Below are 8,983 nucleotides of genomic sequence, written 5' to 3'. Positions count from 1 at the left end.
TGTTTTTTGCGGGATGGATTGTTCTGCTGCTGTTATGATTTTATTTTCTATTTTCGCGGCGAGTGATTCTGGAGTTGAGGTTTCTAAGGGGGGCGGGTCGTTTGTAGTTTTGTTGGAGAGACAGTGGTGAAATTTGTCCCAGTCTGCTTTTTTAACGTTGAACCTATTGGTTCTGACTGGTCGGCTAGAAGTGTGGAATAGTTGGATGGAATAGGTTATTAGACTGTGGTCGCTCGTGGTCGTACTGTCATGTACCGACCAACACCTGATTTTGTCGAATGAGTTTGCACACGCTAGAGTGAGATCAATGTTAGAAGTTCCTCTAGGTGTGTTGAATGTGAAGGTTGCGGAAGGCTTATTAACTACGAAGAGTCTGTGTTGGGAGATGAAAAGTAGATAGGGACAGTTAGTGTTGTCGTCAAACTGTGGTCTCTGAGAGACGGGCCGTACCTAAGTCCTTGGTGGACCATACCGGCCGCTCTTGCGACTTGTGCCTGGTGTTCGGGCTCTACCTTCGTTCACCATCGTATCAGGGGAAGACAGCGTGCTACTCCCACTGCCACCTCGAGTCCAACCCAATCCAGGCACTCTTACGGAGTAGTGTTAAAGTCTTTTATCTCCGCAAGAGGGGCTTCAGCCTGGCCCGAGGGGACGAACCCCGAGGGGTTCGCCCAGCATGCCGTACATCAACGGAGCTGGACGAGTCCACGCTCCGTATGCAGTTTCGTTCTATGTTCGCTTCTTAGTCTTGCTTACGGATCGTGCGAATTTTCGGAACTCCTGAAACAGCTGCTCTGACACCAGGCTGGCTTTGTCGATTGGCCACTGAAATCCTTCTCGAATCGCCGCCTGGCGTAGGTGTTCCCTGTCCTCTACGTAACGCTGACAATCGTAGAGGACGTGGTTTGGAGTTTCCTCCTCCCCACATTCGCACAACTCGTCGTCGACCAGGGCGAACGTCTTGAGCTTCGCACGGAAGTCTCCGTGTCCGCTCAAGAACTGCGCTACATCATGGTCGACTCTGATCCAGCTCGCTGAGAGACGGTCTGATACCTCGCCGAAGTATTGGAAGGTTTCCCTACCCTTCGTCGAGGACGACCATCTCTGCTGCCACATCTCTAAAGTCGCCTCCCTCAGCCTTCTGCGAACTTGGGCTTCGGTGACGACTTCGTCAGCCAATTCGGCCTGACTCACTTGATAGGTTCCATGTTGGAACCCGAGTTTCTTCCTGGCTTTGTACACGCAGCTGAACTCCGCTATCGCCAAGTCCACAGGTATCTCCCCGGCGATCACGGGGATCGCATCAGTGGAGACTGTCCTGTAGGCTTTGACGCAGCCAAGCAGAACATGCCTCTGCGCCCTGGTGAGCACTTTACTCGTCCCAGAGGTAAGGCGGTCTGCCCAGCCCGCGGCAGCATACGTGACGATTGGGACAAACAAGCCGCGGTACAAAGTACGCCTCGTCCGATATCCCAATCCCCAGTTCGACTTAGCAATCCTTGCTAGCGCATTAAACGTTCGCAAGGACTTGGCATTCAAATACTCGACATGGGAATGGATACCCAGTCTAGAGTCAAAATGCACGCCAAGGTAACGCACAGAGTCCTTGGCGGCAATATTCCGACCTCCTACTTTTATCACAGGTGGCCTCTCTCTGTCGAGAGAGCCTTTTAAGAATAACATCTCGGTCTTGGTCGCAGACAGCGACAATTTCTGCTGGTCGCACCAGCGAGAAATGGTGTCCACAACCAATTGGCCATTGCTTTCTAGACCCTTCCTGCTGTTCGCGAAGATCAAGACAAGAAGGTCGTCTGCATAGGCGATGGGCTCGCAAGCGAGCCCGGCGTTCGATAAGAGCTGTAGAACCTCGTCGAAGACTAAGTTCCAACAGCTCGGACCAAGAATCGATCCCTGTGGGCAGCCCTTAGTGACTTTCTTCCGCACTGCACCGCGATCAGACACCATAGTCACCACGCGGCCGTCGAAGTAGTCGACCACCAATCTAAGTAGGTTTTTTGGGCAGCCTCGCTTCCTCAACGCGTTGAGTATGCTTGGCCACCAGACATTATCAAAGGCCGCAGCAATGTCGAAGAGCAGACCCACGACGTACTTTTCCTCTCGACCGGACGCAAGCTCCCTCATCTTTACCACGGCATCAGTCGTGGATCGATGCGGCCTGAATCCGTATTGCCGATCGGAGGCGTAGTCGGGGTGCAAAAACAAACTAGCTAATCGCGTAGCGATTAGCTTCTCCAAGACTTTGCCTACGACCGAAAGCAAGCATATTGGTCTGTAGGACTTTATCTCCGTTTCAGGTTTCTCGGGTCCTTTAAGGATGGTAATGATGGACCCGACTTTCCATTCCACGGGAAAGACTCCGTGTGCCAGGCATCCGTTGTAGAGTCGGAGGAGCTCGCGTGAGATTGTATTACACGAACGTTTTAAAATCTCCGGCTCGATCCGATCTAGGCCTGGACACTTGCCGCTCTTCAGTCGGTTGACCGCCGATCTGAGCTCCGAGAGGGTGAAGGGACTGGCGTCCTCACTCTCCGGCTCGATGGCAGCTTCCCTCCTGACTCGCGCATGATCCGGGGAGTCATTCGCGGGGCTATCGTCCGGAATTAACCCCTCCAGCAGCGCGGAAGCGGTGGAGTCCCAGTCTGTGGTGTAACCCTGGGCAGTGTTACGATTTATATTCGAGATGACCGTGCTGGCTGTCATCTTCTGCCTCGTGATCTTATAAATGAGGCCCCAGGGTTCCTTGTTTCCCTGCTCGGTCACGAATGCACGCCAGCTGTGCGACCGAGCAGCTTTGATGGCGGCTTTGTAGGCCTTTCTCTGTTTAAGATACTCGGTCCTCTTGGCCGCCCTCTGCTCCTCTGAACATGCTGCGTTCTGCGAGGCTCGTCTAAGTTTGTAGACTCGCCTCTTTTGCCTCGTCAGGTCGGCCGTCCACCATGGGACGGATTTTGAATGCCACTGCTTGGTTGGCATCGAGGAGTCGCACGCTTGGACGATCATTCTTTCGATCTCCTGTGCTAGATGTTCGACATCCCCCTTATTGTTCAATGGATCGGGGGATATACTCCTCTTACTTTCCTGCAGCGCCTTGTCGAACTCGGGCCATTTTGCGCTTCGGAGTCGGAACCTTGGTAATAATCCGTTCCGGTTGGTGCTGCTGTTGCTACTAATTTCGGCAGCACCGTCCTCGGCGCAAAAACTCAAAGAAAACTCTATGACTCGGTGGTCGCTGGTCGTCAGGTCCTCGCGGACCTTCCAACCTCGCACCTTGTCGCAAATATCAGGTGTCGATAGTGTGACGTCGATGTATGACTGTCCACTAGGGCTGGAAAACGTCGGAGCGTTTCCAGCCTCGTTCAAGACAACCAAGCCATGGCTCACGATAAACTCTTCGAGTTTACGGCCTCTCACGTCCGTCTCCGCGCTGCCCCACTGGGCTGATTTCGCGTTAACGTCGGCAGAGATAATGACTCGGTTATGCTTAAGTGCGGAAAGAGCTCTCTCCAACCGCGCCAGACCTGATTCAACGTCATCGGAGCATTGAAAGTACTGGCTGATCAGGAAGAAGCTCCCAAACGAACCCGAGATGCTGACACAGGACAAATGCGTGTCGCACAAGTTAGAGACTTTGACCACGGTTAGATCCGGGTTTCTGACCGCTATTGCAGCCATCACCGGTTCGCCTGCCGTGATCAGCCTCGTTCTCAAGCCTAGCCCGGGCACAGTACCCCGCCAGCTATATGGCTCTTGTGCAAGCAACACATCTACCCCTCGCCTATGCATCTCAGTCCGGACTTCGTCGGTCACATTTCGGGCCCGCTGCATGTTATGCTGCATGACCCGTATGACTCTCGAGCGTCGCCGGTCGTTTGTACTATCCATTCGAGATTCAAATTATTATTCGCGTCTTATACGAGACATCTCCAAAACCAGCGCTTCCTGATAGGAGGCGCAGGCCGGGTCTCGCGACTTATGCTCAGATGGTCGCCCTCTGTCTTTACAGTTGGAGCAAACCGGAGGCTTGCTCTTCCTGTTACAGAGCGCATACCCGTGCCCTTTTTCGGCACAATGTCCGCAGACATCCTCTTTGAATTTGCAGCGCTTCGCCGTGTGCCCGAAGCGCTGGCACTTATAGCATCGGGTGACCTGTATGAAGTCCCGCACACGACAGGAACTCCACCCGAGGTACACCCGGTCCCCTCTCTGCGCCAGCCGCCGACGAATCTGCGGACTGACGGCCACTACCCAGTTGGCTGTCTCCGGGGTCTTGCCAGCCATGCGACTGACCCGAACACCCGAAGGCACATCCTTCTGGGACGCCTCAGAGAGGTTTTGCCTCCAAAGACTGGAGGCAATTTCCTCCTTGCCCATCCCTTTCGGAATGTCATAAATCAGGACCTCGGGGTCCCGTTTGCTGGGCAAGGAGACGGACAGTCCCGCACTCGCCAGCTTCTTATTGCCTACGAAGGCTTTTAGGTCCTCCTTGCGATCGGTTTCGACGACGATGCCACCGGAGTGGATGCGTCGAACCGATCTGACACGGATCGCCTCCTTCGCAGGTTTTACGATCGACAGAACAGCTCTCTTAGTAGCATCGCTGTTCTGTCCTTTATCCTTTGGCGGGAAGATACGCACCACGTATTGTGTCGGTGGTCTTCTCGCCTCCGGAGTCGCTGACTGGTTGACCTTTGCCACTTGGGCGTAGGTCAACTGCGCGGCATTGGAGACCGTCTTCGGGAGGGTTCCCTTGGACGGCCCAGGTCGCGCCGCACTCATTACGGCAGGACGCGCTTTTAGGTCCGCCCTGACCGCGGCGAGTTGCCCTTCGACGAAGCTGTTTCGTTGAATCAGCTCCTGGACCAACTCGTTGAGTGCTCCGACTTCTGCTAGTATCTTCGACCCGGACTCCTTGTTGACTTTCGACTCGGGTCGAAAGCAAAAGGTCCGTATCTCCGATACTCGCCTGAAGGCTTCGTCTCTCACGAGATCGAGAGGCCGTACCTTGTGCCCGGAAACCGTCCCCTTCGATTTCCTGGCCTGGTTTGCTGCGGCCTTGCCAGTAGGTGCGACTGGCTTGGCACGCTTCGACTTTTTGGTGACGGTTTTCCAACCGCCACCTTCGGGGTCTTCGACACGCACGGGTGCCGGTTGCACCTTCACGAGCGTGTCTTTGACTGATTCGATTTTTCTGGGTTTCTCCTTCCCAGCCTTGCGGCTGGGGGAGTCCCCCGACTTGGGCGCTGTCCCCACGTTACCGGTGTCCGGCGCGCCTTCTACCGTGGCCTCAGTTTTCACCGAGACCGCTCGCGTGGGTGTCACGCATCTCTCCAAGGTCACACGAGGATTGGCGATGTTCAGCACCTTCCCGGACCTTGTCTTTTTCGCAGACGCAGGAGGGCTAACAGCTGCTGCTGTAGCTTCCGCGTCTGTGGCGACGGCTTCACTCCGAGTAGGAGCTGGACCCGCCGACTTCGAACGTTCAATTTGTACTTTCAATTTAGATCCCATAGTTAGATCTTTGCCTTCATCCGGTACGCTCCCCGGCCACCACCGACCCACACATTTTGGAACCCGCCATCAGGCTGGGTTAGGGCTACGCACCGGACATAGTCTGCTGACTGGGCCGATTGCTCAACCCAGCCCGCGTCCTCGCCCGTCAGAACCCACTCGCCGAAGCGTATGGTCGTTCCAAGCCGATTGACTGGACCAGGGCTGCTTTTCTCGTCCAGCCTCCCATCTAGCCGAAGCAGAGGCCAAAGGTACGTGTTGGGGACGTCTCACCCGCAGGAGAGGGCCCCCTCAGATCCCAGGATCCTCTTTTCCGACGACAAGGGTCGCCACGCACGGCAAACACGCGGGAGACAGCAGTCGGAGAGGCTGCCTCTTCCTCTCCACCACACTTCGTTCGGTTCGCTGCGTTTTGAGAACACGAGCTATCCAGCGGTACCTTTTTCGTGGAGGCTCAAGTGTGGCTAGGGCACGTTTGCCCCTTGCGGCCTGGGTTGCCCAGGTGATTGGTTGCATCCCGATTTCTAGATCCAGCGGCATGTTGCTACGTGGCGCGCTCAGACAACGAAAATGCGGCATTCCGGTCAGACCAGAAAAACCGCACAACGTGACGCGGGGGACTGCAGCCACAAGTGACAACAGTCCCCCGGTAGGGAGTAGTACAGCATATTCAATGCTGTACATGAACACGCCACAGCCCGTATGCTTAGTTCAAGGGCCTCGCCATTATGCGAAGTACTACATGTACAACGCACTGGCGGTCTCAAAATACCCTCATCGCCGATGCATCTGATGCATCCGTCAACTCGGCAGCATTCACTCCGTCGGCGTGTTGCTTTGTGGCGTGTTCAGATAACGAAAATGCGGCATTCCAGTCAGACCAGAAAAACCGCATAACGTAACGCGGGGGACTGAAGCCACAAGTGACAACAGTCCCCCGGATGGGAGTAGTGCAGCATGTTCAATACTGCACAAGAACACGCCACAGCCCGCTTGCTTAATCACGGGCCTCGTCATTATGCGAAGCACTACATGTACAACGCACTGACGGTCTCTCGAGTGCCTTCATCGCCGATGCACCTATCGACTCAGCAGCAACATTCAATCCGACGGCGTGTTGCTTCGTGGCGTGTTCAGACAACGAAAATGCGGCATTCCAGTTAGACCAGAAAAACCGCATAACGTGACGCGGGGGACTGCAGCCACAAGTGACAACAGTCCCCCGCTAAGGAGTAGTACAGCATATTCAATGCTGTACATGAACACGCCACAGCCCGCATGCTTAATCTCGGGCCTCGCCATTATGCGAAGTACTACATGTACGACGCACTGACGGTCTAAAATGCCTTCATCGTCGACGCATCCATCGACTCGGTAGTAGCAACAACCTTCGCGAGGACTAGTTCGGGGGTCGCCTCTCAACCCTGGGTGGCCACAGACCGCCACCGCCAGTAGATAGGGACAATTATTGCGAATCTGGCCACCGCGGAGGTGGCGCAGATATGTTTCCTCGCCATGTTGGCATACACAAAAACTTTAATACCTACCCCCCGACGGAACACCTACGAGGGGTCCGAACGTGGGTAAATCGCCGCCTTCGCTCATCGTTCATTAGGCTGGGTACGGAAGACCCAGTCTTGACTCCTTGTCCGTGTAAGGAGTTTTCAAGTTTGTTTTGAGTTGGGTAGGCTGTGCTACCTACTCCAACTGTGTATAAAAGGTTATTAGGAGGGTTTTGCTTTGCCGCTTGACCGCGGCAGCGGGTGCCCGCCACCGCCCTCCGCAGTGACGGCACTCTGCCACATGTATTCACCCCCTTTCTTCTACACGTCAGCAATGATTATGCAGCGTGCTAGGGTGGCGTGTGTTGGTTATTCTTTGCCTATTGGCGTAACTAGGCGGCTGCACATGGTTGGTGCCCGTCTAGCGAAGATAGGCATGTTGCTTGTTGGCGTAGCGGAGCTTCGCCAGCTACGGTAGCGGGTGTCAAGCACCTCACGCAAGCACCGCGGCCGTTCAGCTCCACAAAACCTTGATGGGGAGGAATCTGTGATGGGGAAGGATGGGACTAGGCAGGGCGGGTGCCATAGCCCTTTTTGCCGCAAATACAGACTTGCGTTGCCCGGTCTCCGCCGCGTGGAGGCGGGGTTGGACTTTGGAGACCAGTAGATAGGGACAGATGGGAATCTCGTTAATCCATTCATGCGCGTCACTAATTAGATGACGAGGCATTTGGCTACCTTAAGAGAGTCATAGTTACTCCCGCCGTTTACCCGCGCTTTTTTGAATTTCTTCACGTTGACATTCAGAGCACTGGGCAGAAATCACATTGCGTCAACACCCGTGGGGGCCATCGCAATGCTTTGTTTTAATTAGACAGTCGGATTCCCCTAGTCCGTGCCAGTTCTGAGCTGAGCGTTGAATGGCGGCCGAAGAGGACGACCGCACCGATGGGAAACGCCACGGAAGCCTCGCAGCAAGGAAGATCCGCGGGAGGCCAAGGCACGGGACCGAGCTCGGATCCCAGCCACGAGAGCCGTTCACCTCGCCCAGGCCCGGCACGTCAGCCAGACCCGCTTCCCGACCAAGCCCGACACGCCCCGCTCCTCAGAGCCAATCCTTATCCCGAAGTTACGGATCCAATTTGCCGACTTCCCTTACCTACATTAATCTATCGACTAGAGGCTCTTTACCTTGGAGACCTGCTGCGGATATGGGTACGAACCGGCGCGACACCTCCACGTGGCCCTCTCCTGGATTTTCAAGGTCCGAGGGGATGATCCGGACACCGCCGCAACTGCGGTGCTCTTCGCGTTCCAAACCCTATCTCCCTGCTAGAGGTTTCCAGGGAACTCGAACGCTTATACAGAAAAGAAAACTCTCCCCGGATCTCCCGACGGCGTCTCCAGGTCATTTTGGGTTACCCCGACGAACACTCTTACGAGGGCCCGAATGGTATGCGGTTCCGCTGCCGGGTTCCGGAATAGAAACCGGATTCCCTTTCGCCCAATGGGTGTTTTTTGTGCATGTATATAATAACAAAATATGCTGCGATTTATATAATAATAAAAAAATAAAATAAAATAGCTGCGGTTTTTTTACAAGTGTTTAACGTCTTAGGACACCTCATCTACATAGGATTTCTCTTAGGGCTTAGGATCGACTGACTCGTGTGCAACGGCTGTTCACACGAAACCCTTCTCCACGTCAGTCCTCCAGGGCCTCGCTGGAGTATTTGCTACTACCACCAAGATCTGCGCCGACGGCGGCTCCAGGCAGGCTCACGCCCAGACCCTTCTGCGCACACCGTCGCGACCCTCCTACTCGTCAGAGCTTCATAGAGGACAATAAATTGCCCCGCTTCACACATACCACTGACGGTGGAGTATAGGCGCGACGCTTCAGCGCCATCCATTTTCAGGGCTAGTTGCTTCGGCAGGTGAGTTGTTACACA

The 8,983-nt window shown here is 54.9% G+C and overlaps 1 pseudogene; it reads right to left on the bottom strand.

The window, feature by feature from the left end:
• Window positions 1–7,640: 7,640 nt before the first annotated feature.
• LOC143262559 (large subunit ribosomal RNA) overlaps window positions 7,641–8,983 on the bottom strand; it is a 3,019-nt pseudogene continuing 1,676 nt past the window's right edge.

The sequence above is a fragment of the Megalopta genalis genome, unplaced genomic scaffold (genome assembly GCF_051020955.1).
Source record: "Megalopta genalis isolate 19385.01 unplaced genomic scaffold, iyMegGena1_principal scaffold0141, whole genome shotgun sequence".
NCBI lineage: Eukaryota > Metazoa > Arthropoda > Insecta > Hymenoptera > Halictidae > Megalopta > Megalopta genalis.
Note: the sequence above shows the minus strand (reverse complement) of the source record. Positions and strands in the feature narration are given on the sequence as shown.